At 42.7% G+C, this 21856-nt stretch overlaps 1 protein-coding gene across 4 annotated transcripts in view; it reads left to right on the forward strand.

Annotated features, from left to right (window-relative positions):
* Nucleotides 1-3010: 3010 nt before the first annotated feature.
* Susd6 (sushi domain containing 6) overlaps nucleotides 3011-21856 on the forward strand; it is an 89225-nt gene continuing 70379 nt past the window's right edge. The window contains exon 1 of one of the 4 annotated variants that reach the window (XM_021179027.3): nucleotides 3011-3305. The gene's annotated coding sequence lies outside the window, so the exon portion shown is untranslated. Of the gene's footprint in view, nucleotides 3306-3456; nucleotides 3626-21856 lie in introns of those variants that run through there. The other 3 variants (XM_021179026.2, XM_085830514.1, XM_085830515.1) reach the window with 3 other exon arrangements.

The following is a 21856-nucleotide window of genomic DNA, read 5'->3' on the forward strand; positions in this document are numbered from 1 at the left end:
CTCCTACTTTCATGACTATCTTGGGGGGTCCTATTTCATTTCACCTGGGTTGCTTGTGTGAGCGGGTGGGGGCATAGATCATTCTTAACCTCCATCTTGGGATATCCACAAAAATCCAAACCCCAAACCAAACCACAACAAGCACCTACTCTAAGCCAGGGAGAACCATCCTCATTTGCCAGGAGAGCAGAGCAAGGCAGGATATAAGATCTATAGGGAGTATTGCAAGTATGCTAGGAGGGATAAGAGGGAAGGAAGAGGTTGGAGAGCCAGTACTGGCCAGAGAGAAGAGGGCTAAACCTGATCCCCATCCTGGCAATATAAAAGCAAAGGGAAAAAAGTGCGGACGTAAAGATAAAGCAGAGCCCCCCCCCCCAGAGGGACACGAGAGGCACAGCCAGTGAGGAAGGGTGGATGGGAAAGGACACTCCAGGTAGGGGAGCAGATGGTGAGGTCTCAGAGGTGTGGCAGGTGGTAGCTTGTTAGAGATGTGCCAGCAGGGTGGGGAGGCTTAGGTGTTGGTTGTTCAGCGGGTGATGTGATTGGATTCCTGCCAGACTGCCGGAGAGCCCCGGACACAGTCCGTGCTGGAGGACTTTGTTCCCAGTTGCTGAACTCTGGTAGGTGGTGAGTAGTGATAGGGTTCACATCGTGAGATGCGGCAAGTGTTCCATGAAGTTCCCTGTTAGTGGCCAAACTGCCACGCACGGCTGGAGACTCAGCTGTCCTCTAGGAAGACATGATCTGTCTTTCTTAATTATTCCTTTGCAATAATACACACACACACAAGACCCACTTTCTTCCTTTGCTTTCTTTTTTTTTTTTTTTTTTTCACCCATCCTTCTGTTTGGCGGGGCTCAGGCTCTTCTTTACCCTTTCCCTGTTTCTTTTCTCTTGTCTCTTGGGTCTTCCTGCCAGGACCACAAGTTTTAGTAAGCTATGCTAAGGTCCTGCAGTATTTCTCATCTTTTTTTTTTTTTTTTTTTTTTGCCAAGACAGGATCTTGCTTTGTAGCTGAAGCTAGCCTTGTATTTGGAATCCTCCTGCCTTAACCTTTTTCCCTAATGCTGGAATTACAGACTGTCCAGATCCTGCCAGGCTGATGTTTTTCAACCCCCTTAATGGTCTGGGCAGGTGCAGCTCCCTCAGACTGGGTAAGTAGGCAGGATGCCAGGTGTCTATTTTTCACAGAGGAAGAAAGGAAAAAGAAGGGAATACATCAGGGGTTTCTCCTAGGCCCACAGGGAGAGGGGAGAGCTTTCTAGAGTGGTCCTCTGCCTGTGAGTTGGGACCCTGAAAGGGGTTGGATCGGACCCTTTCTTTCACAGGGGGCACCTAAGACATCGAAAAATACAGATGTTTACTTTACGATTCATAATACTACCACAATTACAGTTATGAAGTAGCAACAAAAAATAGTTTTATGGTCGGGAGTTTTGCCATAACATGAGGAACTGTATTAAGGGGATCACAGCATTAAGGTTGAGAGAACCACTGCACTAGGGGATGGGTGTGTTGTTGTGGCAGTAATTCACAGCACCTTTATTGGAAGCTTTCTAGGTGAAAGGCCCTGAGGTGTAACTTTGTTTAAAGGGCATCTGGCAGAAAAGGAAGAAGAAGAAGAAGAAGAAGAAGAAGAAGAAGAAGAAGAAGAAGAAGAAGAAGAAGAAGAAGAAGAAGAAGAAGAAGAAGAAAGAAAGAAAGAAGAAGAGGAAGGAAGAAGAGGAAGAAAGAAGAAGAAGAGGAGGAGGACTGAGAAGGAGGAGGAGGAGGAGGAGGAGGAGAAGAAGAAGAAGAAGAAGAAGAAGAAGAAGAAAAAGAAGAAGAAAAAGAAGAAGAAAAAGAAGAAGAAAAAGAAGAAGAAAAAGAAGAAACAAAAAACTCCAGTAGATCCTAGGTAGGGCACTTGCACAGTTAAAGAAAAGGCTGGACGAGGTGACGCACACCTTTAATCCCAGCACTTGGGAGGCAGAGGCAGGCGGATCTCTGAGTTTGAGGTCAGCCTGGTCTACAGAGTGAGTTACAGGACAGCCAAGACTACACAGAGAAACCCTGTCTTGAAAACAACAACAATAACAACAACAAAAATAAATAGAAAGAAAGAAAGAAGGAAGAAAGAAAAGGCTAACAGGCCTTCTTAATTTATGAGTCACTGATTTTCAAGGAGTGCTTCAACATTTATTGAGCACCTTTAAGACAGGCCAAGTACCTAATACCAAGTACCTAGGCACAAAGAGATAGTTCCTACTGTCATATGGCCACCCCTCTGTAGTGAGACGTCACTGTTAAATGGATGCAGCTGACCAGTGCTCAATTTGCTCACCTAAGACGCTCTTGAAAGCCATTCAAGGAGGCTCAGAAGCAGAGCAAAGCTAGGGGCCATGCCTGTAGCTCTAGGTTCCCCAGGCCTCGCTGGAATGTCAGTTTCCTCCATTTAAGATCTGCCAGGTGCTTTTGAGGGCGCAGAAATAGCACTCAGGGACATCCATTAAAAAGATTCCAGAAGCCCACCCTAGCTTTATAGAATCAGAATGGCCTGATCTACATTTCCACCCCCCACCTAACCCCCTCGGGGCACTTTTGAGATAGTTAAGCTACACACCCTAACCTAGAGTACAGCTTAATAGGGAGATAATAACCTGCTTTGAAGATAGGTCAGGCAAGCGATTCAAGACCTAAATGGGCGACGTGTGTAGAAGAGGCTCTTAAACAACAGTATACTTCCTTGCAAATGACAGTAATTAAAACATCCAAATAATAACCAAACAATAACAGTAAAAGAACCGGAGGGCCCTCTAGGAAGGTGGCTTAACTAGAGTATTACAGCCAGAGCAGTCCGAGCGACTGTCTCTTTAAGGTTCCCTCCCCCCCACCCCCGCCGCCAGGGGCGTGTCAGACAAGGTCAGAGGCGCGTGCGCGTGACTCCTCGGGGCGGTCGCAGCGGCGCGACGCCTGCGCTTGTTGCGTGCGTGCCTGGCCCCGCCCAGGCCTCGTCCCTGCCCTGCCCCCTCCGCGGGGCCTCCCCCGCCCGCGTCCTACAGCTGGGCCAGTGACGCTGGCGCTGCCGCCGCCACCGCCGCCGCGTTCCATCCTCAGGAGCCGGCCACCGCTCGCGTCCTCGTCCTCGTCCTCGTCCTCCTCCTTCCTCAGCGCCCGGCCGCGCGAGCCAGACCAGGGCACGCGAGGCGTCGCGGGGGGACCCGACTGGGAGTGCAGGCAGGCGGGCGCGCTCAGCGGCGGAGCGGGTTCGGCGACGCGGGAGCTGCTAGCGCCCCCTTTCCCGGAGGTCTCGGCGCCGCTCCCGGGTGAGTTGTCACCGCCGCCCGGGCTGGAGGGGCCGGCTTTGTGTCAGCGGCGCGCGGGGCCGGTTGTCAGGGCACTGGCGGGCACGCACTTCCTCAGGGACGCGGGCCTTCTGCGCGGCCGCCTGCTACCGCGCCGGCCGGTGTCAGCACTGCGAGCCGCGCGGGGGTAGCCGGGTCGGGCCGCTCCGAGGGCGGCGGCGTGGCTGTGCCGGTGCCCGAGAGCGGAGGAGCAGATCGGGCTCGGCGGAGCGCGCTGCAAGGCGGAGGCCCTCCTGTCCAGCGAAGCCGCGGTTCCGCACGGCGGGACCGGCTTGACCGAGGTGGGTTTCCTGAGGAAACCTTGCAGCCGCTCGCCTGTGCGTGGGAGCGTTCTGGAGCCCCAGCGCCTGGTCGCCTCTTCAGTCGCAAAAACTTTTCTATTATGTGGGCTGAAACTTGCCGAACCCATTTCCTGTTTTGTTTCGGTTTTACTGTAACTACATATAGACTTTCTTACTTGTGAGACTGATGGTCCCTCCCGGGATAGCCACCATGGTGGAAAAACTTACCTGTAACGGAATTGGGAGGGCAGCAAGGCCGGGGATCCTAAAGAGGCATCAAGTTCATTGGGAACTTACATTAGTTCAGCAGAGGCCCGATGTTGTTGCCACACACTTCTGTGGTGACAAGGCAGTGTGCTGCCCTTTGTTGTTCTTGCTGGTTGGGGTTCGAAGAGAGGTGCGGGGACATTATCCTTTTCAGTTAAGTCATGGGTATTTAGTCCTTTCTAGATCTGCAAGATCTGCAGTGTCTTTCCACTTTTCACAGTGGTCAAGTCGGTTTTTGGTGTTAGAATCCCTTTGGTTAATAATAATAATAATAATCACACACACACACACACACACACACACTTTTGTGCTCTGGGAATTCTACACCCAGGCTGTCACCATCTAGTGGAGACTAGTAGAGACATGCCCTTGGCTTTGACTTCTTAGTTTTCTGAGCTTTGCATTTTTCATTAGATGCACATTCAAGTAGAAATGAGAACTGTCTTGAGTTGGGGGTGGGGGTGGATTCCTGTACTTCAATAAAGGAATCACTTCATAAGGCGGGGATACTGTGGAAAACTTCTTGAGGGTTTATTGTGTCCCAAGCTAAATTCATTTAGCGTGTGTGAGTTTGAGTGTGTGAACTTCTGCTGGTGTGGAGGTCAAAGAACAAATTGCTAGGAGCCAGTTTTCTACCTCCCAGCAATTGAACTCTGGTGATCAGGCCTGGTGGCAAGTGCTTCTACACTCTGAGCTATCTCACTGGCCCAAGTTTCACTTTTGATCTCATTTAATAATATTTGAGATAGGGCTGATATTATCCTTATTTTTCCAGTTGAGATGAAAGTTACACATGTTAAATAATGTAAGCCACAAATGTAAGTTCTGGAGTGTCTAGATTCGTCTCAAAACACTACTGTTTGAGGCTCTTTCTCTGATGATAAGCATCCCTAACTCTCTCCTGGAAGCCCAGTAATGGTAGGTTGCACAATACTAGTTCACTTTTTTTAAAAATTTCATATCATACACAGCATATGCCAGTTGTTACCTGGTTTTATAGATACTGGGATGATTAAAATTGAAACCAGATAGATCTTCATGGTGCTCAACTTTTAATTTAGTTTATTTTGGTTTATGGTGTCAGTTTTCATTACTGTTTGCTGCTTTTGTTTGTTTGTTTGTTTGTTGTTTGTTGTTTTTTTGAGACAGGGTTTCTCTGTATAGCCCTGGCTGTCCTGGAACTCACTTTGTAGACCAGGCTGGCCTCGAACTCAGAAATCCGCCTGCTTCTGCCTCCCGAGTGCTGGGATTAAAGGAGTGAGCCACCATGCCTGGCTCACTGTTTGCTGCTTAAGGGACTTTGTACCCATTAAGTTTAAAAGGAAGAACAGTTATCAGTTGGAGACTGACCCTGTAGATGGGATTCTCTGTCTACAGAGGGACTCTGGATATTGTAGTAGGAATGACAGAGGAAAAAAAATCCTCACCTTCTGCTATAGAAAGGCTCAGGGTATGCAGTCCTGAGAGCAAGCCCACCAGGTGCCAGTTTGACTTGTTGAGTCCAGCTTCTCCAGAGCCAGCATTCAAGCTCACTGAAAAGAGAAAGCCAGGTAAAAAGGCGCTGCAGCCTGGTAGGTGGCAAGACCTCAGCACTCTGTGGTTTCCTGCTCGGCCTCCATGCTGTGGCGATTGAACTGGAGTGCTTATGTAATGATGCATCTTCTGACAGGGGATTTCCTCCTCTACTGTGTCTGGGGCCTTGGTTCCTGCTTCACTGCTTCCTCCACACACTCGAGAGCACGTGCCCTCCAAAGGTACTAATTCACTTGGCTTCTAAAAGTAAGACTTTTTACAAGTTTATTATTACTAGTAAGCATTATTTTGCACACATTATGTTTGTCCATTTCTCACATTAAAACTTGCTTTTGGTTGTGCATGTCTGTAATCAGTATTGGGGAGACCTGAGGTAGGGTCATGACTTCCAGCCAGCCTGGATACACATACAGTGAAACCCTGTGCAAAAATCAGACGACAAAAAAAAAAAAAAAACCCAAAAAACAAAGAACCAAAAAAACCCCACAACAACCAAAAGACACCCTTGACCACCAAAACATCCTTTACTCTCATTTTATACTTATCCTGTGCTTTTTTTTCTGTATTTTTAGCTCTCTTGACACCTGCTCACTACTGGTATCCTCTGTAGGCTTAGAGAAACAATAAAGTATCTTAAAAATTCAGTTAGGGAGCTGTGGAGATGGCTTAGTGATTGAGTGCTTGCTGTTCAATGTCCAAATTCCGAGGACTGGAATTTGTTTTTTAGCACCCAACCAGCTCACAGCTATTCATAACTTCACAGTTTTAGGGTACTTGATGCCCTTTTCTGGGCTGAATGCACACAGACACCTGTGCATAATCATTAAAACCTTAAAATATTTGTTGAGACTGGGCATGGTGGCAGATGCCTTTAATTCCAGCACTGGGAGGCAGAGGCAGAGTTCAAGGCCAATTTGAACATAGTGAGTTCTAGGACAGCCAGTACTAAAAAGTGAGACCTTGTGTAAAAACCAAGAGAAAAGTTAAAGATTCACTGAGGAGCATGATTTTCCTCATTTCAGAACCAACCAGGTGATTTGGGAGAATGAAGTCGAACCTCTGCTGGCAGTGAAGGAAAGCCAGAGAACATGGTGGGGGCTTGCTTGTGTTTTCCCTTGCTGTCCCCTTTACCAAGTGATAGTTCATGAGAGGAAGTAGTGGTCCAGATAGCCCACTGTCTGCCACACATAAAACATTTTACTGAGCTCTTGGATTGGCATGTTGGAGCTCATGAACAAAATTCGTTTTCCTTCCTCTATCTGCCTTGGACTCATGGGATTCCTGCTAGGAACATTCTCTCAAGTAGTAGGAGAATGGAGGAAAAAAGCGATAAAGGAAACACACACACACACACACACACACACACTTTAAAAGCAAGAATTGCTGTGTTGCAGAGTTGAATGTGAAGATTATGATATTTGGGTTAAGGGCAAACATTGAAACAAAATATGTGACAAGAAATTCTTTTGGTTTCTTTGAAGATTCTATCTATGCCGAGATCACTCCAGTCTCAGTCCATTTTCTGTTACTGTAACAAAAAAACCTGAGATGTGGTAAATCATTAAGAAGGAAGCTTATTTGGCTCACAGTTCTGGAAACCGGCAAATTGAAGAGCTTGGCACCAGTGTCTTACATCATAACATGGCACAGGTATCACACAGTAAAAACTTGGCAACTGGAGTCTTCCTCTTGCAAAGTCAGCATGGGAACCCCACCCTCAAGACCTCATCTAAGCCTAGTTATCAGCTAATGTATCCATCCACCTTCTAGTCCTACCTCCAAATAGAATTAATACATGAATTTGAGGATTTTCTAATACCTGGACTTTTAGGACAGGTTTAAACCATGGAGTGAAGAGGAAGGAGGATCTTAAATTCAAAGTTTGCTTGTGCTACTTAGTGAGTCCTTGTTTCCAAAACAAACAAAAAGCCAATCAAAGCCAGAACATCTACATATGTAATAACATTGGGTCTTCACCTAGTTGAATGGTTTTTAGAAAATTCATGCTCTTAGGTATATGAGCACATTGTAGGATGCTTAAAAAGCTAAAGCAGTGACAAATACTGTGGTTTATGTGGGAGGCGTTAGCTTGCTGATGGGAAGGAAGAATGCAGATTAGGATCTTGAGACCCAGGAAGCAGTCAGGCAAAACTTGAGGTGACAGACCTTGGGTATGAAAATCTATTTTCGGGGCCGGGCGTGGTGGCACACGCCTTTAATCCCAGCACTCGGGAGGCAGAGGCAGGTGGATTTCTGAGTTCGAGGCCAGCCTGGTCTACAAAGTGAGTTCCAGGACAGCCAGGGCTATACAGAGAAACCCTGTCTCGAAAAAAACCAAAAAAAAAAAAAAAAAAAAAAAAGAAAATCTATTTTCTACATCATGGCTAAGATTCACGTAAGTAGAAATTGTTTCTTTGGTTGATGTATGTTCACAAGTGTTACCCTGTAAAAAATCTTTTATGTGAGAAAGAAGTCTGGCAGGCACCTGTCATCTTCTAGCCTCATATCTGTGCTTGTCTGTCCCCTTTAATCTTGGGGGTGGGAGCTGGAAACCAGCAAGGTTCCTTCCTTTGCTCTTTTGTCTTCTGGTTCTCGGCTGAGTCTAGAGGTCTCCAGAATCTGATAGATCTGGAAGTGGTGTTGAGCTGGGTTGCTGTTGCCCTGAAAGGCTCCCAAGGTGGAGGGACAGTTGAGTCTGTGAAGGTACTGGGTTTAAGAGGAGCAGGGAGTACAGCAGTTGTAGTGAGAACTGAGTGGTGTTTCAGACTCTTGTGTTATCTATGATGTGTCTCCCTCCTGGAAACATCTGAAAGCTGCATGCCAAAAATTCATGAAGTACTTCCAAAACAGGATCTTAGTGAAGCATTCTCAAACAGAAACAGATATACTTGCCTGTTAATGTGACCAGTGTTGAGAGAGCTCTAAAATTACCTGGTAGCTGTGTGCCCTGATACACCCACCCCTCCAGAGTAGCAGTTGGTACAAGTGTTTTGTTTTTATTTTTTGTGACTTGGGAAATTAGCTTGGGATTCTTCATGACAGCCCCAGACTCAGTGCTTGTGCAGACTGACAGTTCTTTATTACTTGGCTCTTTTATGTTGAAAAGAAAATAGTTCAGGATTCTTTTTTCCTCTAGTTGGAGATTAGGAGCAAAACCTCAAGAGAAGAGATTTGAATGGGGACTCTTCCAAACTTCCTTTTCCTACCAACTTTTCTCCAGGAGGGACATGTATCTCATCTGCCCAAATCCAATTTACCACCAGCAGTGACATGCCTGTGTATCCACAGAAGTTTAAGATTAGAGTGGAGTTACCATTTTTTTTTTTTTGTAGTTGTTTTTTTCCAGACAGGTTTTTCTCTGTGTAGCCCTGGCTGTCCTGGAACTCACCCTGCTGTAGACCAGACTGGCCTTGAACTCAGAAATTTGCCTGCCTCTGCCCCCCAAGTGCTGGGATTAAAGGCGTGCGCCACCACTGCCCGACAGAGTTACCTCTAGACTTTGCTGAAGTTCTCTTTGGCTGAACTAGGTTTTGACTTTTGATTAGGCTATGAATGAAAGTGCCTTCTGGGCATTCCGTTAGTCCAGTTCTTCTCCTCTGGGCTGCTCTCTGAAGATCTCTGAGAACTTAGTGGATGGAATTCTGAGAAAGGGAACCAAGAAAGTGGGTTGCTTATTTTCATCTTGAATTGTAGTTGTCTCTGCAGTCTGCTTGAGGGAAGATTGAGGGGCATTTTTTTCTTTAATTGCCATTACAGTGAGAGAAGATTGCAGACATTAGAATATACAAGTCAAAATAAAATAATTATTGTGTAAACTAACATATCTTTTCTGTGTATTCTGTATTATTCTCTTCCGTCTTTTCTGGTAGACCCTAAACATCTTGTTTTGAATTTTGTTGTTTTTTTTTTTTCTCAGCATTATTCCATAAGCATTTTCTTATGACTCATCCTTAATAGATCAAATGGCTTCATATAGTAATACACACACACACACACACATAAGTTTACTCAGGGAGATTTTTTGGCACTTAGCATTTTACTTTGTCAATAATGCCTTTTTAAAGAAATCGTTTTGTTGGCTTATAATTTGTATATCATAAAATTCACCCATGTGGTTCTTTTACTCAGCATGCTTTTGAGGTTTGAGCATGTATGTTCATTACTAATAATATTTCTTTGTATAGATGTACCATTTTTAAATTTTTTCTTATTTTTTGAGACAAGGGCCCACTATGTAGCTCAGGCTGTCCTGGAAATCAGTATATAGACCAGGCTGGCCTTGAATTCACAGAGCTCTATCTGCCTCTGCTTCCTGAGTGCTGGGATTAAAGGTGTATGCCACCATACGCAGTCTATACATTAATTGATAGACATTTGCATAAACAATGCAGCTGTTTTTAGTATATTTGCGGGGTTGAATAAGATCGCACCAATCTAATTTTAGACTATTCTCACCTACTTTCTTTGTATGCTTACCTACTCAGACGTTTCGTGGTATTGTAATTGTGATATGTATATGTAGTCTTTAGTAACTGGCTTCTTTCACTTCCAGTTACTTTTTTTTTCTTTTTAATGTGTGTGGGTGTTTTGCCTGTGTACTGTGTTCATACAGTACTCCCAGAGGCCAGAAGATGGTGTTAGATCTCCTGGGGCTGGAGTTACAATCAATTGTGGGCTACCTTGTGGGTGATGGGAATAGAACCAGAGTCCTCTGGAAGAACAACTGATGTTCTTAACTGCTGAGCCGTCTCTCCAGCCCCACTTACTATTGTTAAGATCTATTGCTGTTGGAGCATTTGCTGGCTTCAGTCCCAGTTTATTGCCTTTATACCTTACTTATCAGCTGATGGATATTTGCATTGCTTCCCTTTTGGGTTTTGAATCATGTTGCCAAGAACATTGTTTGTTTCTTTGTTTTGATTTGTTTGTTTTAAATACAGTCATATATTCTAGGCTGGCTTTGAGGTGATCCTGCTTCAACCTCCCAAGTGCTGGGATTATAGCCATGTGACACCACAGTCAGCTAAAAACATTTTTGTGTAAGTTTTTGTGTGGATGTGTGTTTTCATTTCTTGGGGCTTTTCATTATTAAATGTGATCTGTAGTTCTCAGAAGTTTTTCCTTTCCTTGTAAAAATTGTCCTGCAGTTCTGTGTACCTGCTGGGGAGAAAAACCTCAAGATAGGAGAAGATGGCTATGAGAGAATGTACAAATATGAGGAACTGAGTGCTTTAGAGCAGCTTTCACAGCCCTCAGACAGGTGGACTGGCTACAGCTGAGTTTAAAAAAAAAAAAAAAAGGATCAGGCTAGACACCAGAAGGAGCAGATGGTGCTGCTGAGAGTGCCATTTCCTCTATGGGATTTAATCTGAGCATTTACATCAAACCAGCCACCTTACTGGAATAATGTAATGACTTCTCTCTCCTTTCACCCTTGTCCTAATTGGAACTAGCCTTCATTATCAACAGCAGGTTTTGCGCCTCTTGATTGTAGATCATTATAAAAAGCTCTTGAAACTGCACACTTACAGGTCACCTTGCTGTTTTATCAGAGTGTCAAGACAGTTTGTTTCTAGAGAAACAGAGGGAAGGGCACATGGCCTCCAAGACAGACAAATGGGGTACTTCAGTTAGCTGTCTCTTGGTTCCTGTATCTGGAACCAAGCCAAAGTGAGTCCTGGAAAGTTCTTTAGATGTGTGTGTATAACTATTTATGAATATAGCTATCTATAACTTACCTGGTAGAGTTCATTGACTAAAGTTCATTGAAGTAGGTTCTATTGTTAATACAAATTCTATTTCCAAATTCTAGAGTTTCAAGAGGCCCAATGAGGAGTCAAATTATTTTTAATTTGATCTTTTTTTTTGAGACAAAGTATTTCTAGCTGTCGGGAACTCACTATGTAAATTAGGCTGGCCTAGAATTTTCAGAGATTCACTTGTCTATTTTTTTTTAAGATTTATTTATTTATTTTATGTATATGAGTGCTCTATTTTCATGCACATCAACAGTGGGAATCAGATTCTGTTATAGATGGTTGTGAGCCACCATGTGGTTGCTGGGAATTGAGGTTAGGACCTCTGGAAGAGCAACCAAAGCACTTAAATCACTGAGCCATCTCTTCAGCCCCCGCCTATCTTTCTTTTTCTCTCTCCTTCCTTCCTTCCTTCTTGTTTGGTTTGTTGTTGTTCCAAACAGGGTTTCTTTATGTAACAGCTCTGGCTGTCCTGGAATTGGCTTTGTAGACCAGGTTGGTCTTGAACTCACAGAAATGCCCCTGCATGGGCCTCCCCAGTGCTGGGATTAAAGATGCGCACCACCATGCCTGGCCTCCCATTTGCCTTTTTAATCTACCTGCACTGTTGGGATTAAAGGTGTGTGCCACCACACTGGCATACAATTTTTGTCTGTAGATAGGTTTCTGGATTTCATCTGATTCTTGTGCAACAAATAAATATATGACGAGAAACTGTAGGTTCATTAAAGTTGGAGGACTTGGACTTTGAATTCTGAGATCCTCTTTACCTCTTATAGAAAAGAGAAATGAGAACTGGAGGCTTAAGGATCAGTAAAGAAGCCAAGTCCCCACCTCAGTACGATCACCTTGTCTCTTTGTTCTTGCTCTCCTCTGGGCCCCTGTTTACAAAGTATATTGGGTCCTCAGCCAGGTTTCTGATTCATTATTTTGTTTTGTCCTGAATAAACTTATGTTTTTCCATGGTATGTTGTTGTTTTGAGACAGGATATGCTTATGGTACTAGGGATAAAACCCAGGGCTTCATGAATGCCTACAAACATTCTATCATCTGAACTACCCTAGCATCTGCAGTAGTGAGCAACAAAGGGGGATGTGTCTTTACAGTGTTTGAAGGGATACTTTAAAAAAGAGAACATTTTTATCTGTGTGAGGAATACTTTAAAAAAGACAATTTTTATTTATTTATTTGTGCGTGCTTGCATGCATGAGTGTGTGTGCACACATGTACGTGCTTACTTGAGTGCAGGCACCCAGAAAGGGATGTTGGAATCTCTGGCCCTGGATTACAGGTGGTTGTGAGCCATCCATTGTGGTTGCTGGGGATCATTCTCTGGTGCTCTGCAAGAGCAAGACACACTCTTAACTCCTGAGTCATCTCTCCAGCCCTAGGGAATACTTTTCTTAAAATGGGTACAGTTGCATGACAACTGAGCTTCTTAACTTTCTTCCCACTCTGTGCTTTCTTTCTTTCTTTCTTTCTTTCTTTCTTTCTTTCTTTCTTTCTTTCTTTCTTTCTTTCTTTCTTTCTTTCTTTCATATGATTCAAAAATGTCTCTTGACTCCAGGCTACTGGATTGTCTTCTCTGTTGTTTTATTTTCCTTAGGTCATCCAGGTGAGACAGTGGCAGGTGCTGTTAGCATCCTAGAAATGGTGGAATTACTTGAAGACTGGGAGACAGTAGTCATCTGGATGAATCCTATACCCTCTCCTCTTTATTACCTGTTTTGCCTCCCCACCCTAATCCCTTCCTCCTATTATCTGACAACCCCTTCATAGCTGTGGGTTTGACTACCTTGGGCTTACTGTATATGCAGTCAGTCATCCACTTAAAGGCAATGTGAACACACATCTGAAACTGTATGTCTCTAGTCAGTTAGGAAAGAAACAGCTCATATATTTTCATTTTTCCCTATCCCTGAAAGCTAGTGAACAATGTTTTGTATTTGGTGGATGCTGTTGTTTTGGTCGGTGTTCTGACAGCATTTTTAGACCATTAGTGAATGATATGCTGGCTGGTTATTTCTCATCCTCCTTCAGGTATGCCATCTGCTATAGGAAGGCCACCTTCCTCCTTGTTTACTCCTATGGGGGAATTTTGCTTGTTACACAGCAGTATAGCAAGAAAAACAGGCTCTGGGTTTCATACGAATTCATTAACTCATCTTTTTTCCTGTTTACGTGTACCCTCAAGTTATGATAATTTATGAACAGTTTTGGACTGGTAAGAGGCAGGTATAGTTACTGCAGAAATCAAGAAGTAAATCTTGGTATTTATTTGGCATGTAGTGAATACATGGTTGGATACATTATATACATTTTATTTATTTGTTTTGAGACAAGGTCTCACTGTGTAGCTACTATATAGCCCTGGCTATTCTGGAGTTCACTGTGTAGACCAAGCTGGCCTTAAACTCACAGAGACCCTCCAGGCTCTGCCTCCAAAGTGCTGGGGTTAAAAATATACTCCACTATGCCTGGCTTGTTTCTGTTTTCTTTCTTTTTTGTTTTTGTTGTTGTTGTTGTTGTTGTTTTTGAGACAGGGTTTCTCTGTGTAACCTTGCCTGACCTGGAACTCCCTCTGTAGACCAGTGCTGGGATTGAAGGCAAATGCCACCACTGCCTGTCTTAGATTGCTTTTTTTTTTCTTTGTTGTTGTTGTTGTTTTATTTTGTTTTTATTTTTGAGACAGGGTCTCACTATATAACTCATTCAGCAAGGGCAATCAAAACAAACTTTAGGGGGCTGGAGAGATGGCTTATCAGTTAAGAGTACTGGCTGCTCTTCCAGAGGACCTGAGTTAGATTCACAGCACCTACCTGGTGGCTTAAAACCATCTGTAACTCCAGTCCGATGAGTCTAAAATCCTCTTCTAACCTCTGTGGGCACCAGGCACATACAATCATCGGACTAAAACTATCAATCCTGCCCTAAAACTAATTTATACATTTGTTTTTGCAGCTTGGGGGAATAAATATATCCAGCATAGAGTGTGAATTCAGTTGTAGATAAGGAAATAGCTAATACGGGGTGACTTGTTTCTTTGTTCTTTAGAAATGAATAATTTTGTTGGTGCTTCTCATTATCCCATGAATGCTTGTCTAAAAGTACATGTTTATTTTTAGGAATATAGGTAGAGAGTGGTAGCATGAGCAGATGTCAGAGCCATTGGTGGCAGCTTTAGGGATGATATAGAGAGGGTGGTGCAAAGACGACAAGGAATTTTTTAAGTAATGTGTTTAAACTCATGTGTTAATTATACAAGGATTTATTAAGTACCCTCTCCCAGATTCTTTGCAGCACAGTTTAACACTTAAAGATACATTATTTGAGTTGTTCTCTAGTGTTCTAGTTAGTCTTTTCTTACACATTTCAAACCCCTTCAATGTGCTTTAAATTTCCCCTCTTTACAATATGTGCTAGACATCTATATTAACATATATAGCAACAAAACAGGCAAAAATTTCTGCATTTTACAGGTTCTCACATAAGACATTTCATATAAAATATATGTGCCCTCCCTAATCTTGGGGGTTCTTCGTCTGTGGATTCAGGTAACCTTGCACTGACAGTTTGGAGGGAGAAAAAAATGTATCTGCATTGGCCAACATGTAGACTTTTTTCTTGTAACTCTAAACAATACAGCCTGACAATTATTTGCACAGCATTAGGATTTACAAGTAATCTAGAGATGATTTAATGTATATAAGAAGGTATTTGTAAGTAACTACTGTGCTGTTTTTAAATAAGGTACTTGAATATCCTCAGATTTTGGTATCTTGGAACCAATAATCTTTGACTACCAAGGAGTAGCTGTATTTAAATTTTAGTTCTGGTATACAAATGGGAAAAGCAAAACCTTTGACAATGAGTTGACATTTTTTAAAAATAGCTTATTTTATGTGTATGAGTATTTTACCTACATGTGTATATATATATGTCACATGTATGTGTTGGGCCCTCAGAGATGTAAAGAGGGCATTGGATTCCCTTGGAACTGGAGGGAAGTCAAAGATGGTTGTAAGCTGCCATGTGGTTCCTGGGAATCGAACCTGGGTCATCCTCTGTAAGAGCAGCAAGTATTCATAACCCTTGACCATCTCTCTACCCCCACCCCCTTCCCTGAAGGCATTCCGCAGCTACTGTACTTAGCTCATGCTGGGAAATGGAAACTTCCAGGGATTTTAGATCCATAACACTTACTTGCTGAGTAACAGCAGTGTAATAGCAGTATCTCCTTTGTTGTTCCCCTGGCTCAGCACAGAAGTCCTAAACTCAGTATGTTTTTTATACTGATGGGACAAAAATTCAAATATGAGGACTGGGAGGTGGCTCAACATGTTGGGCAGTTCAAAACTGCTTGCAATTTCAGCTCTAGGGTGATCTAGCACTGATACTCAGGCAGGTACATACCTGTGCCCCATCCCCAACACAAACACAACACACAAATACACACTAAAAATGGTGAAAACAAATTTTAAAATTGTGAATGTGTGTATAGTTTGAAAAAAGCAGCTGTAATATCCTTAGGAAGAGTGTTTCCATATAATATAAAGGTTTTATTTTTTTGGAGGAGGAGGAAAGTCCCCAGGGACAGAAATACTGCCTCAAAATCTTTGTGGTTGACAGATCAAATAGGAATAAAACAAAGCAGAAATTCTGAGCTTATTGGTTCCAAACACTTTTTGAGTGGCTCAGCAAGCTCACCCCAAATTAGGTATGTTGATCTCTTGGTTCTAACTGTCCCTTTGCAGTCATCTGATTGACTCCTTAGCCGGGTGGTGTTTCCAAGCTTGAGGGCATTTGAAGATACTTCCTTCCCTTTGATGTTACCAGAAGGAAATCAGCTTGGTCTCTGATGATAAACTATTGTCCTATTGTTTCCAGAGATGAGACTGTGCAAGGACATTATAGAAGAATAATATTCTAGGCTGTGGCAGCCTAGAAAAGAATATGGAGTGCCAGCGTTCTTGGACCAGAGATGTACTTGGGCCAGCCTGCCTGCTTTTTCCATTTAGTTGGGAAAGTGGAGGAGTAAAACTGGCCATGGGCCAGGTGCAGTTTCCTTATTCCTCTGTCCTTTGAGAATGACAGTTGTTTTTAGAAGAGAGTACTTAGAAGGAGGCAGCAGAGAAGCTAGTGGGCTTAGAACAACCTTGCTTTAGCAACCTTAGAGTCTCAGCTCTTCTGCTTCCCAGCTATATGACCTGGAACAAATTGAACTTTGATTTTCAGGGTTTTTAACATTTGTTTAGATGAGGTCTCACTATGTAGTAGCCCGCCCAGGCTAGTCTCAAACTCTTGGCAGTCTTCCTGCCTTAGCTTTCCTAATTCTGAGGTTATAGGCATTCATCCCTATGCCTAGCTGATCCTTCAGTTTTGTGGTTAGTTTGTGAAATGAAACCAATGTTAATGTGATCTCTAGAAAGGTACCTTATTAACAAATTAATGATTACCTGGGGAGAGAACTCTGGGTCATAAAGATAAGAGAAACAATAATTTAATCTTCCTTTTCTCTCTCTCTCTTTTTGAGACAAGTCTCTCTGTGTGTAACTCTGACACTCTTAGAATTTGCTGTATAGATGAGGCTGGCCTCAAACTCACAAAGCTTGCCTTTACCTCCAGAGGGATGGGATTAGAAGCATGTACCACCATTCTTGGATAAACTATAACTTTTTTTGTTTGTTTTTATTTGTTTTTTTTTGTTTGTTTGTTTTTTGAGACAGTTTCTCTGTGTATCCCTGGCTGTCTTGAAACTCACTCTGTAGACCAGGCTGGCCTTGAACTCAGAAACCAGTCTGTCTCTGCCTCCCAAGTGCTGGGATTAAAGGCGTGTGCCACCACAGCCTGGAAACTATAACTTCTTAAACTACTTTCCTGTGTTACTTGAATTTTATACTAGTGGTATGTATAACTTGAATAACTTATTAAAACCACATTTAATAAAATTGATCTGAGAATCAAAAGGACATATTTAAAGCAGAAGGCACAGTCCTGATAACTAAAAGATATTCGAATAGCAGTTTGGGAAAGATGTGATAAAGCCCTTGCTGTCTTAGTGTTAGTTTTCTGAGTACACAGCTATGGGTAAGTCTCTTTGCTAAGCCTCAGCTTCTTCAACTGGAAATGGAAGTTAACAATTGCATGTACTGTAACAGGCTGTGGGTTTTGAAGGTTATATGAAGTGAGAAATGTAAAGTGCCTTAGACCGGTATCTAGCACATGGGAAGTGTTCAGCTAATATTGTTGGTGTTGTCAGCTCTTATTCTCATGTTTATGGGTTAAAGCAAGGTGGGAATTACACTTTAAAGTTACTGAAGTGAGGCACAGAATGAATAGGTGACTGCCTCCCTTCTTCACATTCTCCCTCTCTATTTTTTCCTCCAGCTCTTTTCTTTTTTCTCCACCCCCCTTTCCTTTTCTTTTATGCTAATACCTTGTTACATAGCCACCACACCTAGCATCATGCTAAGGGGGCTTGGGTTACAGCAGAAATAGCACTGATACGTATGTGGTTGGTGTCTTGAAAACACCTGCTCTATCAGTGTAGCCTCTAGCAAACGGGAAGTCTCGGAGGTGTCTGCTCAATAGTGGCCAGGACTGTGGACAGTGCCATAATAGAGCACCATTGGTCTGTCCTGAGGAGTTAACATGACTCAAGTTTGGTCAATTTTGGATCCTATCTTTTTTCCCCACTTTCTGTGGCAGATGGCCACAGAATTACAGAAGGGTAGGGCTTGTTTCCCTCTCCTCATTTCCGCATCTACTTTATTTGGTACACAGCAGGCTGTCTATCATTGTCCTTGTTTGTAGCTCAAGATTCTGACCTGTCAAGTTCAGAACATTCCAGTTTATCCTTCGCTGAAGTTGTTCTTGCTGCTGCAGGCCACACTACTGACTTGTGCTTACATTCATTTTTTCCTTTGTTCCAACAGGCCTGCACAGGACAGGTTGAGCTGCTCTAGCGGAAGATCTTTCTTTGAATCCCATGATTATCTGTATATTGTTGGGGACTGTAAAGTTTTAAGGGGCTACCCTTGAGGTACCCACTTTTTCATACTCGAGGCTATCCAGGTTTCTGTGCCTCTTTAGACAAGTATCCTTTTGTCTTGGATCTAGAAGGATCTTAAAACCTCATGAAGGAGAACCTCTTAACTGGTAGCTAATTTCAAAATAAGAATTGTCTGTGGAGAAGCAAGCACCCTCTTACCTCTTTGTTGAAAGTCCCTTTAAAGCATAAGCTGCTTAGGATTTGTATTAATTTTTCTCTAGTGTTGATCCGGGTTTTGAAGATAGCTTGTTTTTAAGGGTGATGACTAAAAATTTTGGACAAAGTTCTTATAAAAGAACTAGGTTGTGGGTTTATTTCAAGGGTAATCATGGGTTTGCAGAGCAGCATCAGGGCACTAGGAAGAGACCTGACATGCTGTTTTGGAGCTGTCATCATGATGCCACCTTTTGGGAATCAAATTATAGGGAGTCCTTGATCTCTGAAAACTCATATCTGGGTCTTATCAGAAATTAACTAAGTGGGGACCAGTAAGATGGTTTGTAAGAAAGGTGCTTGCCACCTGAGTGTAATCCCTGGGACCCTCTTAAAGGTGGAAAGAGGGAACTGATTCACATTGATTATCCTTGGATATCCACATTCATGTCCCCTCTTACTAATAAATAAATAAACATGAAAACTTTTTTTTTTAAATGAACCAGATTGGTTTTCTAACAAAAATGACTGATAAAATTAGTCTGTAAATGTGGGATTGTGGGACTCTCTTGTGCGTTGGTCATATGTGACAGATCTGTTCTTATCATATAGAGGCTTAATGACTCTTCATTTCTATCCCTCCTAATTACTGTCTTTTCCCAAATAGGTCATTTGTGGGAGGCAGGTGCAAAGTGACCCTAAGGTTGCTTTAGGAGTACAGAGATAACGTTACAGAGGGAAGTCACTCTTTCAGTCTGACTTTGGGATTTTCAAAGGTATAATACCTTGAGTGATTATATCTAAGTAGTGGAGTAAAGGAGGAAGGGAAGTCCCCTGGGGAGTAGGACTGGGCAGGGTGTGTTGGGTGGCACTGTGCTGGGTGTTTTATTTAGGCAAGCTTGTTTCACTTTATAGATCAGGATAGAAGCCTTAGCAATATGGAACACTGTAATTGACTGTGCTGGAGCTAGAACCAGAGTTGCAGTGATTTCAGAGCTGGTGTTTCTTTCATGGTAGACAGAGTCTGTGGGATAGGAATATTGAAGTGCAGGATGAGCTGGAGAGGGAGACAATTATCTGTGGGGGGTTGGGGGGGGAGAGGGTAGAGGTAGGATCAAATAAGGGTGTTTGGGATTGGATTGTTTAGATGAAGTGAATGGGAAGGAAAGACCAACAAAACCAGACTAAAGTAGAAAAAGAGAAGTTGGGGTGTATTTCTTGGGGTGAATGTGTACTATTGGAGGATAGTTCTTTTCTGAGGGATGTTCCCTAGGGTTTGCTTGAGGCATAAAGGACCAGATAGGGAAGGTGCAGTTGAGCCCCTACAGAAAGCCTTTTGGTTCCTGGTATTTATAGACTGGCCTAAGCTTTGTAAAAGGCAACTCCCATTTCAATTAGCAAGGCAGCATTATATGCATCTGAAACATCTATGGATCCCCTTTTGGCCTGATGGGAGGGCCTGTACAATGTCTCGTTACATTAGCCTGGCTCCCTACTGCTTCAGAGGTCATTTGTGCAGGGGGCAATACTGACATTTCCCTCTGAGTGACCTCTGGCTGCTCCCTTCCCTTTCAGGAATGAGTTGGAGTCTGGCTTGGGAATAGTAGCCCTCTTGTCTGTTCTCAAGTTAGGAATGCCCAGGAATGATGATTCCTGTTTGTTCCCCGTCCTCTGGCCACAGGGCTGGAGTTGTTCTGTTCATAGCCTGACAGCTGTGTACTCAGTCTAATTTAACATGGATTTATTGAGTTTCTGCTAGTGGGGGTGGGAGTGGAGGTGGGAGGATATTCACAGATGGTGGAGACAGGTCCCTGACCTAAGGAGGGAGATTGCTGTGTACTCAGTTCCTACCCTTTGCCTAGTAGTTTTTCCTTTTAGCAGGATCTAATTTAACATGGTTATTCTGAGGTTTGAATTAATAGCTATAGTAGACTAAGACACATTCAAAAGGGTGAAGTCCCAAATTTATACAGAACTAAATTAATACTATAAGGTAAGATGATACAAAAGGCTTAGCATGTATAGAACAGTGTTTTTGTTTTGTTTTGAGTCCACATTTTGACATGTTGCCCAAAGTGGCTTCAAACTTGCAGTATCATCAAGACTGGTTTTGAGTTCAGTATCCTTTTGTTTCACTTTACTGAATTCTGCAGGTATGTGCCATCATACTATTGAAGGCTCCTTTGTGTCAAACATTGTTTTTACTGTTTTGTACATATTAACTTATCTTCCTAGCAAGTTTGAAATTGTAACCATTTGGTATCTCTTTTACAGTTTAAAGATTTTGTTTGTTTGTTAGTATTGGTTGTTGAGCCCAGAGTCTTCTGTACGCTAGGCAAATGCTCTACTCTGTGTTACATCTCTGAGACAGAGAGGCCCATTTGCATTATTCTTTATAGCTGAATATACTAACATTATCCTAATAAATGCTCTAACAACTATTATCTTCTTAGGACCACTACACTACATTAACTTACCAGAATTTTATTCAACTAATTTCATAACAGAAACTCTACTGTTAACATCAATATTCTTATGAATTTGAGCATCATACCCCCTCTTTCGTTATGCTCAACTTATACATCTTTTATGAAAAAACTTTTTGCCACTAACACTGCATATGAGGGTGGCTATAAACTTAACTATATCACCAAGGATAACTTTAAACTTCTGATTCTCCTGCTTCTTCCCTGCCAAGGCTGGGATTACAGGTTTACACCATCATGCCCTGCTTATGTAGTGTGGAGTATTAAAATCAGAGCTTTGTGTGTGCTGAAATGCTCTACCAACTGAGCTACATCCCTAAACCTCCAGTTCTCTTTTGACTTTTTATTTTGACAAAGAGTCTCACTAAGTAGCCTAGATTGACCTTGATTCATTCTTACAGCCCAGGCAGGGCTTTGAACTTCCTCAGGCTCCCAGGTAGCTACTATAATAGGCCTGTGTCCCAAACCTGGCTTAAAAGAGGACTTAAAAATCTTGCCTGTGCTGGCATAGCTTGTATCAGACTCAGACTGTGTGAACTCTTGGCCACAGCCTGTAGCCCCTGTAATAATCCAGTGAGCTCACATGTGGTGGAGATTTACTATTTGCTGGCACAGAGAGGCATAGCCTTGAAGTGAGTGCATTTTTACTCAGGTTACAAACAAGTGAAGAGACCCCAGCAACATGCTTTATGTTTAGACTTTTAAAGAAAACACCACTCCAAAACAAAACTACAAACTTCTCCCCTCTTAGCCATTTCTATACAAGTTCTTAGTAAGAATATCTGAATTGGATCATAACTATGCAGTGTATCTGTCTTTGGCAGCTAATTTCTAGAGAAATCAGGCTCATTAGAAAAGACAAATGCTGGTAGAGGCATATCTGTTAAGAGCTATTAGTATCTGAGTTTTCATTACATCCCCTTCATGTGTCAGTGCCTTTAATAAATGTACTACCTATGACTTAAAGTTACTGTCCATCTCATT

This window comes from Mus caroli, unplaced genomic scaffold, assembly GCF_978045245.1.
Source record: "Mus caroli unplaced genomic scaffold, Mus_caroli_1 scaffold_14, whole genome shotgun sequence".
Lineage (NCBI taxonomy): Eukaryota > Metazoa > Chordata > Mammalia > Rodentia > Muridae > Mus > Mus caroli.